The sequence below is a fragment of the Serinus canaria genome, chromosome 6, assembly GCF_022539315.1.
Source record: "Serinus canaria isolate serCan28SL12 chromosome 6, serCan2020, whole genome shotgun sequence".
Classification (NCBI taxonomy): Eukaryota; Metazoa; Chordata; class Aves; order Passeriformes; family Fringillidae; genus Serinus; species Serinus canaria.
The window spans coordinates 18468293-18487812 of NC_066320.1; the positions used below are offsets into that span (position 1 = coordinate 18468293).

The 19520-nt window shown below is 41.1% G+C and overlaps 1 protein-coding gene across 8 annotated transcripts in view; it reads right to left on the reverse strand.

The window, feature by feature from the left end:
• SLC16A12 (solute carrier family 16 member 12) overlaps positions 1 to 9974 on the reverse strand; it is a 32227-nt gene extending 22253 nt beyond the window's left edge. For 6 of the 8 annotated variants that reach the window (XR_001989973.3, XR_007777939.1, XR_003946303.2 and 3 more), the window contains exon 1: positions 7789 to 9807. The gene's annotated coding sequence lies outside the window, so the exon portion shown is untranslated. Of the gene's footprint in view, positions 1 to 7788; positions 9809 to 9852 lie in introns of those variants that run through there. The other 2 variants (XM_050976588.1, XM_018910805.3) reach the window with 2 other exon arrangements.
• Positions 9975 to 19520: the final 9546 nt, after the last annotated feature.

The following is a 19520-nucleotide window of genomic DNA, read 5'->3' on the forward strand; positions in this document are numbered from 1 at the left end:
ATGCATTTGACAGCATGCACTCAGTGAAATATGCATCTACTCACAAGCAACTGTTTTGGTGAAATCACATGCTGGAAGTTAACAAACAACCAAAGTGTCTTGGGCAGATCAGCACATTCTTCATGCTCAGTCTTCCATTCAGCCTCACTGAGCCATCCATGTTTCAACTAGATCCTTGCTTAATACTGTATTTTAGTTTTTAGGAAAACTTTAAAGCCTTGAGAGAAGTGCCCCAGGTTCCCTTTGCTGAGTGAATACTGGTGCAGCTGCTCGATTACATCATTTTCAGAAATGATCAGCAGGAACTTTCCATGATACTTAAGGGTGTGCTCCTGCTAGTCAGCACTGCAGCCCAGAAATACAATTTCTCAATTTTATGTTAAAGAACATTTCTCTTCACAGAATGTTTTCGCTTTGGTAAGTGAAACACAGAAAAAAATCACCCTGTTATACCTTAAGTATGTTTTACCATTACTCTCCAGACTTCTTTTTTAATTTCTTTAAAAGTTAGTCTCCATTTTCACTTTCTCAGGTGTTCCCATACATATCCTTAGCTCGTATCCTCAGCTCCACAGACACACAGAACTGTCAGCAAGCAGAATGAACACTTACAGTAAGTGTTCAAACAAGCTTGTGATGGAGATGTGATTGGAAAGAATTTTTGGAAAAAATATCTGACCAAAAGAAGCACAGGATTATCTTAACTCATAAAAAGCATGAGACCAAGGGCTTTGCACCAAGGGACCCAAGGGTGCCTCTGGCAGGAAAACAGACCTGTAAGTAGCGAGGGCAGAAATTTTATAGAAGAGAAGTTTGAGTTACTCTAGCAGTAAATTAGACAGTATGTAGAAAAACAGGAAACCACTTTCTCCAGATTGTATCACATTTGTCTTTTCTCTTCACCATCTACACTGTAAAGCCAGATAGCTATAAAAGAAGGAGGAAAAGAGCCCATCTGGAGGAGCAAGACATCAGGGAGTCATCTTGTTAAATGTTAGAAAGCAATGATAAGAGAGCCCATAAAAGGTGAAATTTTAAAGTACTTGAAAAGGGAAAGAAAGAGGCTGATGCTATCTAAGAAAAATAACCTAGAAATTTATGTAAGAACTGGTTATAAAAACATTGGTAAAAATTCTGTTTCTTCTTTCTATTAAATGCAGTCCTAATTACAGCAGCTGAATATTTACAACCCCAGAACCAGCACAGCCTGCCAAATCTCCCATAAAACACCCAAAGGCTCCTATGAGCAAACTCTCAAATGGAAACACTTCAGAATCAAACTATGCAGCCTCTGCTTTTTCATCTGATCCTACAGACCAACTTGCTGGCCATTTATCATAGCTCTTGAACCACTGAATAGGAAAGTTTGTAAAAACAAAAACCTGGCTAAAAAATTCAATAATAGACTGTAGAACTAAGTATAGGTTTTCAATCTGGTACCATGTTCTAGGATGTACTCCATACAAGTTATAAAAAAGTTATAAAAAAAAAGTAGTCCTGGCTTTTGACTCTCAGCTTCATTATTCACATCAAGGAGCCATGGTGAAGAAATGAATTTGCTGCCTGTTTAGACTGGACAGTCATATGAGTGTCACTTGGTCAAAGTCTCACCACATGTCAGCTTGGGAATGAAAGAACAAGATTTAACAGGACAACCCAACAGTTATCCTCTTATCCTGTTATTCCAGCCAACCTTGTAACTGTCTCTTACCTAGATCTTGTTATCAATAATCCTTTTAGTGGGATCAGCTTCACTTTAAACTGCTTATTACATGGATGAAAAAGGGGCAAAATTAACTCAAGAATTATCAGAAAGCAAAAATAATTTTTAAAACCAATGCTCATATATTGATACACAGAGGATAATATTTCTTAAAATCTTCTCACTGTCAAGTTAATTTTTTTCTCTAAAAATGTACAGGTCCTAGTGATTTTTTCAAGAACATCTTCTATTTAAAATGGAAATTCACCCCTTATAGGGAATAAACTATAACTATCAAGATAGTGTTATTGAAATTGCATCTTCTGAATTACCTGAAAGAGTAACTTGGAGCATCGCAAAGAAGAGTTGTTGGTTTACCCATAAATTCATTGGCACTATAATAACAAAGAGATAATCTTGATCTCACACTAAAACTAAACAAAAACTAATTAAATTATTATCCAATTAAATTATTATCTTTTGTTTTAGTGACAAGATCTCTCACTGAGTTAAGTTTCCATTTCTAATTAAGTACCACTGGTGTAGCTTGGTACCCTGAAAAATATTGGGAAGATGTTGGCAGCAACCAACCTAAAAATGAACCTTCCTAAAAAAAAATCTCTGATGCATGCTCCAAATCATTCATCATTAGATAATTTTTCTTCTTGAGTGGGCATTTTATGTTAGGGCAGATTGCATTTAATAAATTTTAAATTGCTACAAAGTTCTAAATTTACCTGAAGCAAAAACAGAATGCCAACAAACTTTTAATGAGTGCACAAGCATCAGCAGATTACCTTTCCCACCTCCACTGCCACCCTAAAACACACTCCACTGGTTTCACACACCATCCTGTCTGTCACCACCTTCACATCCTCTGTTTTTTCCCCAGACAGATTTTAGTTGGTGCATTGGTGCCTTTCCTGTCAGGAGGCATTGATACACTGACAACAGCATTTACATGCTTGCTATATTCTCTAGAAGCAATAAAACTATGGGATTTTTTTATTTTCTAGAAGTTGCTTTCTGTACCAAGTTTTCACAACTGTCACCCAAGATTTACTTTCTCATTTAGGTAAAAGTAAAAATTGCCTTCTAAAGGAATACTCTGTAAAGTACTTCTGCTGATACACCCAAGGTGCCCATGCAAGACCTCTCATCTGAAATACTTTGTTAACCCATGCTTTCTGGCAAACAGAAAAAGCCTGCAAACTGACAAGTGTCATTTTACCATCAGTCATGTGTGAGCTGATTTTATGTAGCTTGCACCATAAACCAAATGCCGAATTACATCATATGGGTTGCAGCCCCTCAGAGATTACTCTCCACTCCATTAACTTCATTAAAAATAGACCAGATGTGTGGCATAATTCTGTTTATTCCTTCCAACTTGCTACTTCATCAGGCTAAATTAAATGGGCACTGATAGAAAGAACTCTGACCACAAAGAAGAGATGAAACACTGGCTTCATGAAGAGCAGAGGATGGTGGAGCAGGCAGGGAATGAGTCACAGCTCATCCTAGATTTCCTGTTCTCACTTGCCCTGCTTTGCTCTACTGCCCTGCCTACTCTACATCTGGATCCCTAAGCTAACCAGAAAGGGAACTGTTCAAGGCTTTGGATCTGAGCTGTGCCCCAGAGAGCTAAACAGGGTACAGAAATAACAGTGTTTGCTTCTGCAGGAAGCTGGCTCTGGCTGGGATTCACAGGGATGTTTCTGCTAACAAAGCGTTTTTGCCTTGCCAGTTTGCATCACAGCCACGTGCCAACCTGCAAAAATGAAAATTAAATTTGACCAACATAATTGTTCTCCAACTGCATCCTGTTTTGACTGCTGAGATTTTCACATATTTAGGGTGGAAGCCAGGTCCTTCAATTAATAATGACAGAAACTGCATATTTTTGCTGAGAGTTTCAGGGTCCTTGGTGATCAGCTGTGATGCCACAATCAACACAATGTTCATCCAATACTAATTTTTCTGCTGTCATCAAATTGTATTTTATGGCAGCTGAATTTCCCAAATTAAATATTTGGGCCACTTTCAATGCAAAATACCAGATGCACAGAGAAATAGTTTGAACTGATTTAGATGAGGAAACAAAAAAAAAGTTCATGCTATAATTAACAATAAAAACAGTTTTCATACAAAAAACTCCAGCTGCTATCGGAGCACAGTATTGATATTGGTCAAGTGGAGAAACTACCTGGTCTTTGCAGCCACTCAGTCCTTTCAAGAGGGAAAGTGCTGCTCCTCTCAGCTGCCTTTTCTTGCATAGGAGTAAGATAAACATGGAATCCACGCTCCATTGCAGTATCAGCAAAGACAGAGCAGAGAGCAGGGGGGACAGTGACCCCAGAGTAGCAGCACAGCCCTGCATTGCCCCTTCTCAACTGTGCCCCCACCAGCAGGTAGCCTGCACTCCTCTGCCAAAGGAGTCTGATATCGTCAAACACAACAGCTTGGTGAGATAAGGCCTAAAACAGACAAGAGGAGGCATTTGACTATGTACAGAATAAACTGAGGACTTTTATGAGGTCTTCAAGAAGCTCTCAAAGCCAACCTAGTGTAAGATGTGTTTATAATAAACACTCTATGACTTATTAGGTACTGAAACAGCCCCCAAAACACTGTGGCCAGCAGGAAAACCATTTGAATCAGGAGAGATGTTAACTAGGAAACCCAACAGCACCACAGACTACAAGAAACCCCTAGAGAGGCAAGGGAAAGATCCTACTTCCTACATTTGCATTTCACATCTGGGAAATGTGAATCATTACATCAGCATTTAGAAAAATCCAGAAATAGCAGAAAGGAAGGAAACTTTGTGTTAAAAAAAAAAAAAGCGAAAGACAGGAGACTGCTTCCATCTTGAACAAAAGGAGAGAAAAATGTCAGCACTGTCCTGCTGAGGACTGAGGATGAGGAGCTGAATTCCCAACTCCAAAAATACTTCCAGGTCCTGTTCAGAAAGGAGGATGCAGGAATTTTGTGGTTGCTTGCTAAAACACCTTCTCTGTTTTGATAATCAAAACCTGCCTCTAGGACCTTCTGCAATAGCTGGGAAACAACTTTCATTTTAAATATCCAAAGAAAATGTTTTCTTCTTCTATTTGTTTTCTATCAGGCACTTTGCTTCTGACATTGCAATTGAGAACTGAAATTTCTTTTACCATATATTCATCTGCACTCTCACTTAATGCTTCAAATGGATCTGAGAAAAGATTTTAATCATTAGGTACACAGTTACCCCAGAAGAAATGGAGTATAAATGGTGCATGTAGGCAAGTACACAGGCAGTCTGTGACAAAAGTTGAGGAATCCCTGAAGTTTGGTCACATCTCTTGGCAAGATATGGCAATAATTTTGGTGATATCCCAGTCAGTCACAGATTGCACAAGAAACTTGGAGAGCTGGAAAGAAAAAGGTGGCAAATGGGTTCTCCACAATTTACCTACCAGTAAGTTAAAAGAAAAAATATGTACATTATAAAAAAATATCCACATATGGTCTAGGGCTTCCCATGGTCATTATTTCTGGACAATTATGACAACCCTCTGGTAGCAACTAATGTATTTACCATTCAAAAAGCATTTGAGGACAGTATTCCCCAGAAACTGAATAGATCCTACTGACAATGAGAACAGTTAAAGAAAATAATTTTTAATAGCAAAAGGAGCCCAGATTATTTCCCATGTCTTGTTTTTACATTAGTTTTCAATCCTATCCACTTAAAAAGCATTACCCAACTTGCAATTTGATGTAGAATGTAAGCCTGATTCCTGGTGCATATAAGAATGGATGCACATCCTTTACACAGACTAGAGATACAACACACATTAAAAAATACAGTTGCTTGATTTTCCTCTTATTTGCATAATGCTCTGAGACAGCATTCACACCAAAGCCCAGAAAATCACATTAAAATAAAATACCAAAAAAGGAAAAAGACCAACAGTTTTTCAGTGCAAACCAGTAATGTCATCTAAAAGCAAACATGAAAGACTTTCATTTACTGCCTTCTCTCTTCATTATCTCATCAAACAAAACCAGCAAAAACTGATAAATATGACACATAAACCAAATAAGAATAAAAAATGCTGTTCCTTTTTTTTAAGTCAAGTAAAAGCAGAAAGAATATCTTAGTTTGTAGTTGTCCAACACTGAACTGCACCTGAGAAACAACTATTCAGTAGCATTTGCATTGTATGCAAAGTAACCAATAGAGTTTTACTTACTAAGACCAAATTCATCCCAACTCATAAAATATATTGTTGCATGCCCTCAAGTCAGTTCTACAATTCCCAGCTGCTGCAGGCTCTGGGGAAGAAATCTGCCACAAATTGATGGCTAATCTTACAAATGAATAGCTCATCTCGCTGCTGATGAGATTATCTGCTGCCTCAGGGGCCTGCACAGTTTAAACTGCTGCAGAGACCAAAGTGATGGATTTTGATCTTGCAGTGTAAGGAAAGATAAGTGCCTCGTGGCTATACCTGAGTTCTGTGGGCTCCTCTCTACTGACACAGTGTGCCCAACAAGTGTCATCTGAGCAGTACCCACCCTCCTGTGCCAAAAAATGCTTCTTCCAAACACAGGAGGATGGGGGACCTGAACACCAAAGATTTCATACTTAGAAGATCCCTGCATGCAGTTATATCCAGCATCCTCCAAGCTGCAGAGAGACAAGGAGCCAGTCCAGGAACAGAGAGTCTCCACCTGGGTGTCTTCACCCAGAGCAGCTGACTCATTGCCCCACTGGCAACAGCTCTTCCCAGCAAGTGCAGAATGCTTCCAGAGAGGAAAACAAAACTATCCGTTCAATAAGCTCCACAGGAATCACCTTCATTTCCAGAGAAGAAAAACAGAGTGATTAGCTTGGACAGCTTCAGTTTTGGTTTTTAAAAACTGCACCATTCCAAATGTCTCCATCCCACAGGCTGGCAGCCCACCTCCTGCAGGCAAGCTTAGCATGCAGATCTGCTGCTCACAGTCAGTAATGTGTGCCAACAACAGAGCTCATAAAATAGGTCTTTTGCTCTCGTAAGGCTGCTGTAAAGAAAACCCTCTTAGGAAAAAATGGATAAATTGAGATTTTTATTTCTTTTAGAGACTCTCAAAGATAATCCAAACTGCAGCTGTAATGACTCACCACAGGACAGAAAAGGTAAGATATTTTTCTTCAATGCCATAAAGTTTCTTGTTTCAGGTTGGAAGGAAAAGGTTATTTTTCTCTGTTGAATAAAGACACTAATAGCATGTAATTTCTCCTTCAAATTCTGTGAACAGGAACATGTACCATCATCCTCTAAACATGCACTCCTGCTAAATGGACAATGTGCTATGTTTTCTTACTGGTTACAATAGGATCATGACAGAGAAACAAAGTGTGTAAAGCAGGAACAAAAACAAGTCCTAAAACAATGCACAAAAGTATCTGTGATTTCCAGACTAAAATAAATGGTAGCAGATTATGGAAATCTTACATTAAACTGAATTCTTAGTCTCACCAGATCAATTAAAACAGTGCTATTTATCTAATTGCTTCTGACATTTATAATTTAACAGCTGGTCTACACTACATTCAAAAGTATATTTAACAATTAGGTAAATGTAAAACAGAGTAAAGTGCATGCATGTAACAATTATGCTCTCTAGGATTAGAGGCACCCTCTTAGGGGTGGTTTAATCTTCCCTTTTAGAGTTTTGGGCATTCACCTATTCCAGGTAAATATAAACTGATTAATAAAACTCATACTCTTATGATGCCTAGGTCTATTTTCCAGAAAAGAGAGAATATATTCCAAGAGAGAATAATATAAGGAATGTATCCTTAAGTTGTACACATGGCTATACATCATGAAAGTGAAATAATTAGATGAAAACTCAGAGTTACAACAGAAACAGAGAATCATATCTTTGTGTAAACAGCTAACTTACTGCACGTGCACACAACGGCATTAAGATATCTGAGCTACATTTTTCAGGCAACTGCCATAACCACATGTCATCATCCCCCTCTGACTACAGTTTGATAAGCAATTATTTCTTTCAGCAGCAGTGATGCTGGCAGAAACAGCCCTTACCTCCTGCCTCCTGCCATGTGTCCCTTCCTTTCAGGCCACCTCCTCAGCCCTTGACACAGCAGCCACACTGTCAGACCGACCAGGGTAAAAAGTTATGAATAAAAAAGAAGAAAAGGTGCTTTTGAACCCAGTGCAGGCCCCCCATGCAGTTCCCCAGGAGCCCCACACACAGTTGTGCTCGTCCAGCTCAGAGGGTGGCAGGGGGCTGCTGACGCAAGCACGGTTCTCTCAGGAAACACATGCCAAATCTCTCCCTCAGGAAGCAATTGTGTTTGCACCAAAGCATCTGAAAAATCTTCCCCCCCTGTGCCCAGTCTGTTGGACCTTGGCCTGGGAATACGGATCCGGAAGGGATCCCTGGGGGTGTCCTCGTCCCCTTCCTCACAGCTGCGGACAAGAACCAGCTCAGCAAATCCCATCAGTCCTGAGCCTGTGCTGCAGCAGGGCAGCTGCAGGTGAACGGTGCACAGCTTGAAGCTGAAGTGAATGGGCAAGCTGGGGCAAAAAGAAAGTTCCTGAGTTTTCCCCTGTTTACATATCAGCTAAATCAATTCTGATGAAGCTTTGTAAAATCAAATTACACACTGTGCTATATTGTTTTTCATCATCACTTTCCACCTTCAGGTGAAGGCAAAAGTTAATGATTGAATTTTAAAGGCATTAACGTGGAAACCCCTTAGGGAAGCCCAGAGAAACCTTCCATTAAAATACAGCTTCTGTTACACTGCTGCAAAAAATGGAAAAGTAAACATTAAACACAATGCAACTGAAAAAAATATAAAACAAGAACAAATTATGAGCTTCATAGCACTAAAAACAGAAATACAAAAAGACTGTAACAGCTAATGATTTGAGGTGAGCAATAACATGAGGCCCTAAATGAGGCATAATAGAATCACTCTGAGGAAAATGCAATCCTGTTTCACTTCATTAAGTTTCACGTTATCCTCCAATTTCCCAGCACTAACAGAAACGTTTCCTCATTGCCATTGCAGGAGTGGACTTAAAACAACCAACAGACTCAGCTGTTCCAAGCAGCTTGTTAAGTTAATGAAATCAATTCAGTCAGAATGCTATAACAAAAACCCAAATTCATCCCAAATACCTAACTGACAACTTACCTGTAGAGATATTAAACAGAACAGGTTGATACATGAGCAGCAAATTATCAGAAAGTTCAAAATAAGGATAATACTCACTGTATCTTTTGGCTTCTTTTTTTCATTGAATAGACTCCCTGAGTTTAGTCAGCCTGTGAACACACAATTTCCTGCAAGACCACTTAGCCCGAGTCTATTACTGCACACCTGGTTGTCCTAAAAGAGACTAAGAATTCTCCAGGAAATACACTGGGATATCCAGGCTGCTCAGGATATGTGATTAGCTACTTCCACAGCTAACTGGCCCTGCGGAAGGCCAGAGGGCAGCCGGTCATGGAGCAGCCCGTGCCTGGGCTTTCGGAGCCGTTCAGGGAGCCGCTCGCAAGCACAAACACACGAACACAAGCACACACAAACACAAACCCACGAACACACAAACACACACAGAACCGTGCGCGGGCATCCCGGTGACAGCCGCGCGTCCGCACGCACGGGGACAGCGGCAAGGCGCAGCCCTGCCTCTCACACCTGCCTCGGAACAGGTACATTCGTTCTGCTTATGCAACAGAAATAAAAGATACCTGAGCTTCCTCATACCGTCTCGCAACTTGAAACGCTGATTATCCTTAAATTCTGTTTATCTGACCAGCATCTTACCTAACCAACAGCTTATATATATACACATACATATCTATACATATACATATATGTATGTATGTGTATATATATATATACATTCCGTCATCAAATACTGGCGTTTACAGTAATTTTTATTGATTTTTCAAGGTTTCCGCAGTTCTAAGGCTCCACGACACAGGCAGGGCACGAAAGCGCCTTGGCTGCAGCCGCGCCGCCGGGGAGCCGCGCTGTCCGCCCCGCTCCTCGCCCCGGCCGCCCTGTGTCCCCGCTGTGTCCCCCCTGTGTCCCTCCGGCCGCTGCCGGGCCCGCAGCCCCCAGACCCTACCTGCAGGCTGCGGCCCGGGAGGAGCCCCCGGCCGCCCGTGCGCTGCCCCGCGGGGGCGGTGGCTCCGCGGGCCCGGGGCGGGGGCGGTGAGCCCGCCCCGCCAGCGCTGCCGTGACCGCGGCCCCGGCACGGGAGGCAGGGAAGGGCTCGGTTTCGGCTCAGCCCCCTCCCCGGCGGAGTTTGCCCGGTCGCCCACCTGGCCGGCCGGCTGCCCTGCCCCGCAGCGGGGCCAGGCGGGCTCGGCCGAGCGCTGCCCCTCGCCCGGCTCCGTCAAGCTCTCATCGGAGGCAGCCGCAGTCCCTCCTTCGTGGTACCTTCAGCAACACGAAAAGGGCGTCTCAGCGGTGCCACGGGAGCTTTCATCGCATTAAGAGGGTTTTGTTCTTTTTCTTCCCATGGAGGCAAAGTCAGTACTGGGATTTGTGGATCAGTGCTCTCAGGCTTTTCGTAAGTTATTTTAAACCGTTCCAAAGTCAGGCAACATTCAAGAGTGGAAATAACACCAGAACTTGTGCACATGGATGGTCCTCTGTCACACACACCAGCCCTTCCTGCCCATTAGGAATCATGCTGCCGTTTGGTAGTTTTTAAATTTTCAAAACCCCAGAGCAGGGGAAGGACTCATGCAGATTTGGACCCTAGACTCTTGGAACAAGTTTCAAATTCCAGCAGCCTTCTGTTTATCCAAGAAAGATAAACTAAGTGGCCTGCTGAATACTGCATGTGTTTTCAGGCGAGATCTGGAAATCAGCAGGTCTTTGCTCAGAAAGGACATTAAACATCCTCTGACACTTTCCATGAGAACAAAGATAAAATGGGATCCTTTGTTACCCTTCTTTTTGCCAGACAAGAGCTGCTTGGTCCTTGTCTTTCCCCAGGACCTTGCTGCCTTTCAGTGCTGCCATGCAGAGCAAGTGCAAAGTTGCCAGGAGTGTGCAAGCAGAGCCCTGGGAGGGTCACAGGGAGCTGTTTGCTCTGCTGGTCTTCAGAATAAGTTCAAGCATGCATGATTTGGGTAAGCATGGCAGCTTCAGGGCAGATTATTAATTGGAAAAGACTTTCCTTTCTCAGTGATTCTAGATCTACTCTGTGCCATACAGCAGCACAAGAGAGCCAGGGGAGACTGGTCATTCCCCTCCTGCACACTGTGGCATGAAACTGCACACCACCTATGCACATCTTCCCTAGCACCAGTACACATGTCCCTGTGGCATGCAGCTCACAGCAGTCCAAGTGAAAAAGGGCTAGGTTTTCCCCACCATGCATGTGGGTGATAAAAACTTGTCCTTGAACAAAAAAAGTGCAGCTCTTACTTTCTTGTTGAGTTTTTGATTTCCCCCGCCCCCTGCCCATCTTTTTTATGGTTCTTTAATATTCTGGAAAGATTTCTTAATCTTACCTGTATTAAACTGTGCTTCATGTTGGAAGATTTCCTTTGCCAAAATACCCTGGTAACATAAGTGCAGCAGACTTGATTTGAACTGCTTAACACTGGAAGATAAAATTCTGAACAAGATGGTCTGGACATTAAGCTGCTGATCAAGAGATTGGGGATCTCAACATTGCAGTGAACTTCCTCTGCAAGTCTGGTTGGCAGCACCTCTATGACAACTCCCCATCAGCGGTGGGAGCAGCAGTGGTTATCTGTATTGGCTGCTGACATTTTGAAATCTGGCTCAACAGCAGGTAATGCTTCTCTGTGGTGTGGAAAGGATATTGTCAGAGCACTACACCACACTGTGCATTGTACATGCCAGGGAAACTCAGGCAGAAAAACCACTCACACTCTGCTGACCTGCCCTCGGCACTACAACAACAGCAACTTTAAAACACTTCTGTGCTAGGTAATTTTTATATAAATTCATTTTAAGCACTGAAATAAGCTGGATATCACCAAACCAAAATGCCTGACTTCATTTGGTTCTTGGATCAAAACTCTGACACTAATAGAAATACCAGGGTTTGGGTTACACACGTGTTTACAGCATTCACGATGGGCTTCCTTTTGTCACAATTTTTCTCATGCAAGTTTCAGCTGCTGACACCACACAAATAACCAAGCAACACAAAAGAAGTCACAAATAATGGCCTTAATCCTTCCAAAGTTGCAAGACTATGAAAGTTGCTTTCCCTAGAACTGCAATCAAGATGGGAAAGGAGCACATGCCCTCACCTGGAGTGCCTGCCCAGGCAAAGAAAACACAACTGGGCAAGGGCTTATTTTGGCTTGGTTCCTGTGCAAACAAGACTAATTCCTTTACACTCTAACACACTTTGCAAACCACAAAAATAAAGTATAATACTATAGAATTCAACAGGTAAAATAAAAGGTTTTGCAGTTTGGAGAATGGTTAGGTGCCATAGAACAGTGGATGAATGGCCCTCCTACACAATGAACGTTCTTAATTTGAACCTTTATACACAAATACCTGTTGGAAACTGCAAACCTCACTACCCTCCTTCCACTGCCCTCCTCTCCCTTCTCCCTGGGAGCCAATCAGCCCAGCACTTGCAGCCAGCCAGCTGTACAGGGACATGCTGCAGCAGCGTGCTCAGAGGAACATTTCCAGATCTGGTCACTAACATTTGGATCAACAACCTTTGGCACTCTATAGCCAAAGGAACCCAGCTTCCCTGGCTGGGAATCTCTAACAAATTAAGCCAAAGACTGGGGAAACTACAAATTCCTATAGTTCCTTCAGTGTCTGTGTCTATAATCCAAATTTTGTCAACTCCAAGGCAAGAAGGTAAAGTAACCACCACTTGAGAGCTGAGGCTCCTTTCTGGAGGTGAAGGCAAGCTCTGTTTCTTACTGACAAGATTTTAGTGAAGAATCAAAAGACACTGATGCATTCCTAAAAATATGTGGCTGTGTAAGTCATATATGTAGCCTGGGATAGAAAAAGGAGGGTATGTAATGTTCTCCTCACTTTTCACGGACACTGGCAATTCCGGGAACATAAGACCATCATTTGGTATCAAACCAAAAGATGCAATTAAAAAAACCAGGCCATTTTTTACGACACTCCAAACTGGATGAGGGTATGTCTTGCTACCTGCAGAGTGCATCAGCTTCACAATATTGGGAAGTTTGGGCAGAAGCATCCTCTCTTTGTCGATATGAAATAGGAATAGGCAAATCAATACTGAATATTAGGTGAACAAAAGGATGATTCATCTCCATTTACTGATTACAAAATTCCACAATTCAAATCTTCTGCCTTGCTACTCTTTATCCACATGTCATGAAATCCTTGCTCCAAGCACACACTGTAAGATTTCTGGACACATTTATATGCACATATTTTACAAAGATCTGCATTCCAGCTAGCAAATGCAATAATTTTTCACTGGAAAACACAGATTCATCACTAAAAGTGTCCTATGGAAACATAATTTAACAAAATTTGGCTGTAGAATTGCAGGAGCTTTAAAAAACTTCTATTTCAAATTACTTGCTTTTGGCAGCCTGCTAGGTTTCCTTGCTAGCAAGCTTTATTTTGGTGGAGAAAGTGAAATGTAGGCATTTTGAAATTTCCCATCAGAAGAAAAACTTAATTAGACATTGGAATTCTTCACAGCATGGGAATAATAAATTTGAATTAGTCTTACTTGGAAGCAAGCCTTTGCACAGCTGTTCCAGTTTTTCTTCCATATTCACCTAACTGTGGACCAGAAGCTTGGGCTACTTCAATCCTTACAGGAATCTGACACCAAGTATACGCTGTAATGTCTCCAGTCTGAGGAGACCTAATAATTTCCATTGTTCTACAACTTTTCCTAGAATTATGGTTTTCTTATTCTGGGTAGCAAGTATGTCTTGCTGTGCTCTCAGAAGAAATGGTGTTGGCAGCTTGTCCTGCTCATCATCAACACCCTTGCCTGTAGCAGCCCTCAGGGAAATGCACAAGCTAAAGAAGGGTGGATTTGGGATGAAGGCCTGAAGACAGTGCAGGTGCTCTTTACCCTGTTCACCAAATCAGCACACAAAACCAAGTAAAAGAAGAGAGTAAACCATCAGCAATTCTTCACACCTCCACGGCACAGAAAACTAGTCCTTTGGCAAGAATTTTCTGCACCTCAGACAAAACTCTGGCTGGTGTTTGCTGCTGCTGGGGCTTTCAGAGAGTTCCTACCCATCCCGGGGTATACTGTGCCTCTGGACAGGTTTTGGCTCCAGCTCACCTATAAAATACACAGCTTAACACCTAGGACTATTTTCAATTCAGGTTTCACTACCTATTTGTTGTATTTGCTGTGTTCACAGGCTGAGGGAGAAGTTTCTTTGGTTTAAACTTTAATACTTACTTCAAATAAAATATTCCCATTGATAGTATCTACAGAAAACATTTACACAGTTAACAAACACAGAAACTATTGTCATTCCACACAGAAAGTTACAAGCATCAAAGATTTGTTTTATTTGGAGATGTACCAGATTAGTTCCAGGGGCACTTATGCAACACAGAAATCCTGCAGATAATTTTTTTTTACCTGTGCTTGGTACAACAATTTTTTCCCCCATTCATTTGCTTTTTTCTGTGTGAGTTATGCATGTACAGACACAGGCCCAAACCAGAGCTAACTAAAAGAAACTGTCTGCTCTGAGTAGCCCAATATTTTGGTAAATATTACACCATTGATTATCCATGGCCTTGCATTTCAGTATCAGCCACGTGGCAGCTGCCACCCCAGCACTGGCAGCACAGGGCAGCAGCATTCCACACCACCTCACTGCTCTCCAACCAGTGCTGCTGACTTGGAACTGGTGACACAAGCTTCATCAACAGGTTTCTGATTCAAGCCTGAATCATATTTAAGTACAGTGTTTTCTTATTTGTGTTTTAAAAAAGTTCTCTGCTGTACTGCCTTTTTGTGTGTGTCCCAGATTTCCCTTTACTGAGCTGCCAGTCATACACCACTGCTTTCTAGCACAGCAGGGAAATGGAATGGTCAGGGACTGAAAGGGAACTGACTCTAAATTGCCTTCTCTCCTCCAGTGGGTCTGTAAGGCAATAGGCTAGAAAAGGAAGAGCTAGTTCTTATTACTTTTGTGAATAAAGATGTTTTAATTGCATAACAATCTCCACACACAGGACAAACTTCTACAGTGCCTCATGCCCATAGTCAATGGACTCCAGAGCAGGATCAGGAACAGCTCTTCTGCTCCCAGCCTGGTCAAGGGCCTTACAATGCCAGAGTTGGTTTCTTAGAACTTTATAGTAATGTACATGGAACGAAACTTTATGCAAAGTCCCATAATGCTGGGAACCAGATGTTCATAAAACCCTCACAAAGGCACTTTTAAAATTGCCTTTCAGGTAGGAGAGCTGGAATAGAGAGAGATATGTTGCATGGCACCTTAAAAAACTCAAGCTCCAAACTGAGGAGGACAAGACTAGAAATTGAAAAAAGAAGTCGTCTTGACTAAAACTAAACTGACCTCTATGATTTGTCCAGTGAATAAAAGGCAAATTAATCTGCAGGGTTTGGTGCTTAATTTTTTTTTTTTTTTTAATACAAATTCTTATGGGACGAGAGCAAGTAGTGGAAAGAAATTTAGTTCCTGTATGTTTTCTGCCCTAGGTGTAAATGAGCAGGTGTGAAGTGTGTTACAGGTCAGCCTGCAGCCACCATCAGGAAGCAGCTTTAGCTTGCCTTGCACTGCTTTTCTCCCTTCTAAGAGGCAAACCAATGATGCTTGGGGGCTGCTACACTGCACAGGCAAACCTGCTGGAGAGAAGTTACAAACCTCCTATAACTGAAGAGAAAACTTATTTTCTAAGCTAAAACAGAAGTGAAAAATCCTGGGAATGTGGGAGTGTTTTTGGTTTATCTTGTAAATACTTCTGCATTTCTGGATTTTTTTGTGCACAGCCTTTTGTAGCCAAGTGCAATATGCTGAAAGCTAGCTGGGTAACAGCATGCTCCATGCTTAGGACATAGGAACAGCATGTTTTTGTTTACTTATTCAAATAGCAGTAGGGGTGAGGTTGCTCAAAAAACAAAACAATTCTACTAAAAGGAACTAAATTTTTTTGAAGTACACTCAGCATTTTGTGATTCATTTAGCCAGCCACTTGTGAAAATGCTAAATTAATTTGTTTAGGGGTTTTTCAATTAATATGCATTATTTCACGGGTAATTTTTAAAATATAAAAAGAGTAAGAGCAATTCTCAAAATAAGAGAGTGTTCTCACTGTTCAAATCAATAGCAACAGTAAGGTTTTCTCTCCAGGTGAAGCCTATCCAATCTTTTCAGAGGAGAAGCCTGTCATAGCTTCAGTTGCCTTGCCCACATTACACTACTGCATTTCAGAAAACTGATGTTCACAGACCACCTTGGCAGTGCTGCCTCCATTGCCTCCTGCAGACAGTGAGCCTGTCAGTGGGGTAATGCCAGTGGGAAGACAGAGGGGACAGGTATAGATAACACCACTATCCCCACTCAGTGCTACATCTACAGCTTGGTAATGGTTTGCTGCCTGACATGAGAATATTTCCATTGCAGTCTCCTAACTGATACAGCTGTTCTAAAAGCTTGTAGGAAAGCATTTTGGTCAGCATCCTTCCTATGGGCATGAGATACTCATTTCTTCATCCTTACTGAAACACAGGCATTTCCACTTCCACCTAACCTTGCATCTGCATTAGCAACTCCTACATTCTGAGACCAGCTGTTTTATTTTTGTGCTATTTGTTAACATATGAATGCAAAACAAATCACAGCACACCAGTGGCCACATCACCTTGTTGCTTGAAGCACTGATATGTCTCTTGTGACAAAATGCATTATCAAACCAGTGTCTGCCCATGATGAGACTTTCTTGCTCTAAGCATTGCTCCCTGATGCTTTCGAGGATGCAACAGAAAATGTGTATTCCCTTGGAGGGAAAAGTTCATCTCACAAAATATTTTAAACCCAAAAAAGCATGCCATTTTGAAAAAAAAATCCTACATATTATATGAGAAAGTGGTAACATGGTTAGCTGAGACCAGATCTTCACGGATGGGCATAAATGGAAATCTCGGTACAGGGTAAACTTTACTCTGTACATGCACTGCCAAGGCTGCTTTGGTACCTCAGCATTTACTAAAGAGCAACTTCTGCTTTGTATTAAATGCCCAGATTCACAGAAACTTCTAAGTTTGAGAAGAAATTAATGGGTCACCCACTCAAAAACCTGGAAAATTACAAAGTTGTCAACTTGGAAAGACACTTCTGAAGGTGGAAGTGTCCTGATCATCACAACAAAATAAGCAAAACCACTTAAGAACAGGGAATGACACATTGTTTTAAGTAAAACATGATTCCATTTCTGCTGTTTACCCACCTTCATTCCAGGTACCAAGACACAAAAGAGACCGTGGTGTTTTTCATATCCTGTGTTTCATTTAATTCCAAATTCAAAGACACCTTGTACTTCAAAAACAGAACCCAGTAGAACTCCTCATCCAACTGGAAACAATCATGGATGTTTATTTTGTCATCAGTTCAACCCCATATGGTTCTCCCATCTCTAAAGTTCTGCTGTGTCCTGCCAAAAATCACTTGCAAGCATCTTGTGACAGCCTAATGGGAACAGAAGTGCTGATAACAGTGAAACACCAGGACAGCTTTGCTGAGGTTGGAATGAACTGCAGGCACCCCACTTGTCCTAAAAGTCAGATTCTTGTTCTGCCCCCATGCCCCCCATGCTTCTCTATCAAATCTGATAAAGTAAATACTCTTAGCTGTTTCTCTCTTTTCATCCAGCACTAGGGATTTTCCCCCAATACTTTAGTACAAAAAACTTACTTTAGAACACAGACCCTTCTTCCTAGGGGATGTAATTAGACTTTTTGCCAAAACCATTTAAAATTGGGCTGTCTTGGTAGTGGGTGGGGAGTGAATGAAGGGAGCAGTATGTGATTCAAGAACAAATATTCAAGTGCTAAAGAATAGGTCATGACAATTGAGAGTGATGAGTCAGACTCATTCTGCTCCAACTTACCGAATAATTACTTTACGATGTTTCAGAAAGAGAAGCTAGATTAACAAAGCTTGGTCTCTTTAATTTATACCAAAACAAGTATTTTCAACACATACTAAATCTGCAGACTTAGCGAAATCTGCTTCTTCAACTTCACCATTTCTGAAACAAGAAAAATCCAAGAATCTGATTATTTCTAGGTTCTCAGTAATACTGGATAGTGCTGGAGTTGAACTCTGCTTGCACAAACTTCCAGTTTGTACCAGTTATAGTAGAAGTTTATCTGCCAGTTGAGCAAGAATGTTTTCAGACTCTTTAGGTATCTCTGGATGACTGATGAAGTGAGGCACCTTGGGGAACCCCTTCCAACACATGACTGTAGACAGCAACTGGATGCCAAACACAAGCAGAAAAATTCAAGACAACACCAATGCTCTCAGAAATGCCCCAAAGTACACCCCTATGGCAGAAACATTGTAACAGTGCCAGAAATCAACCACACTGTCATTTATCCAATACCTTAATTACAGAAGGGGGACATGGAGGAAGAAACCAAGAGCTGGGATTAGTGGAGGCAGGCAAAGTCTGAAAGTAAAGAAGCAAGTTACAATACTAGCAGATTTATATAATGGTACTGATGGGGAAACAGGAAAAAGTAGTCAACTGTAGATTTCAAGGCAACAAAGAAATTAGAAAATTCTCATTCTCTTAACTCAGACGTTCACCTACTAAACACTTTAAATTTCAAATCCGCATTTTTAAGGTAAAGTTTTATTTTGTGATTCTCTTAGAACTGGGATCAACTTACCTGACAGTCCGTAGAATCTTAGGGCTAACTTCAGGGCTACCACAATTGTGATTTTTTTCTTTAACCACACAGTCTCAATTTGTGCATTTAAAGCATTTATGTATTTCTCTGAATGGCTTGCTAGGGTTTTTTCAATGTGTGTGGGTTTTTTGGTTTTTGGGGTTTTTTTGGGGGTTTTGGGTTTTTTTTGGTTTGTTTGGTTGGTTGTTTTTTTGGTTTTTTTTGTTTTTTTTTGTTTTTTTTTGAGAAGGAGAGGCTTTCAATCTAAAAAGAACAGCGTTTTTTTGGTATTTGTTTACTTAACATTATTGTCTTCCTTCACAACTCCAAATGTGAGAAATGCAAGAACACCTAAGCAACAGACATTCCCATGTCAAATTCCCTGCAAAAACAGACAATGGAGAGAAAGACAGGATCTTTCTCTGAAACCAGCAGTCACATGGCTGATGTAGTGCTTCCCTCTACTGGTTACCATAAGAAGAACAGTTACCTCTTAACATTATATAGTTGTCCTCAAAAAACCAAAACAGTGTACAAGTGAATGTTTATTTGAAGGCAAAACTTAGCCAATACCCTTAATCAAAGTTTTCTTTTCTTTATTTAAAAAAATAGAGGCACTGAGAAGAACCATCTGCATTTATCTCAAGCTCAATATTACAGAAAATATCAACTTCAACATGCTAATATTATCTCATATTTTTGTTTACAGTCCTTTAAAGTCAATTTTAAGCAGGAAAAGGGTTTCAAAGACTAAAGCCTTGTTATGAAGAGTAAAAACATGTCAAGAACCAAATGATTATCACGGAAATAAGTAGTGTGTATGTCACAAAAAAAAAAGTGTTATGTATGTCACATCATTGCTTTCAAGAAATGAACAGATACATTAA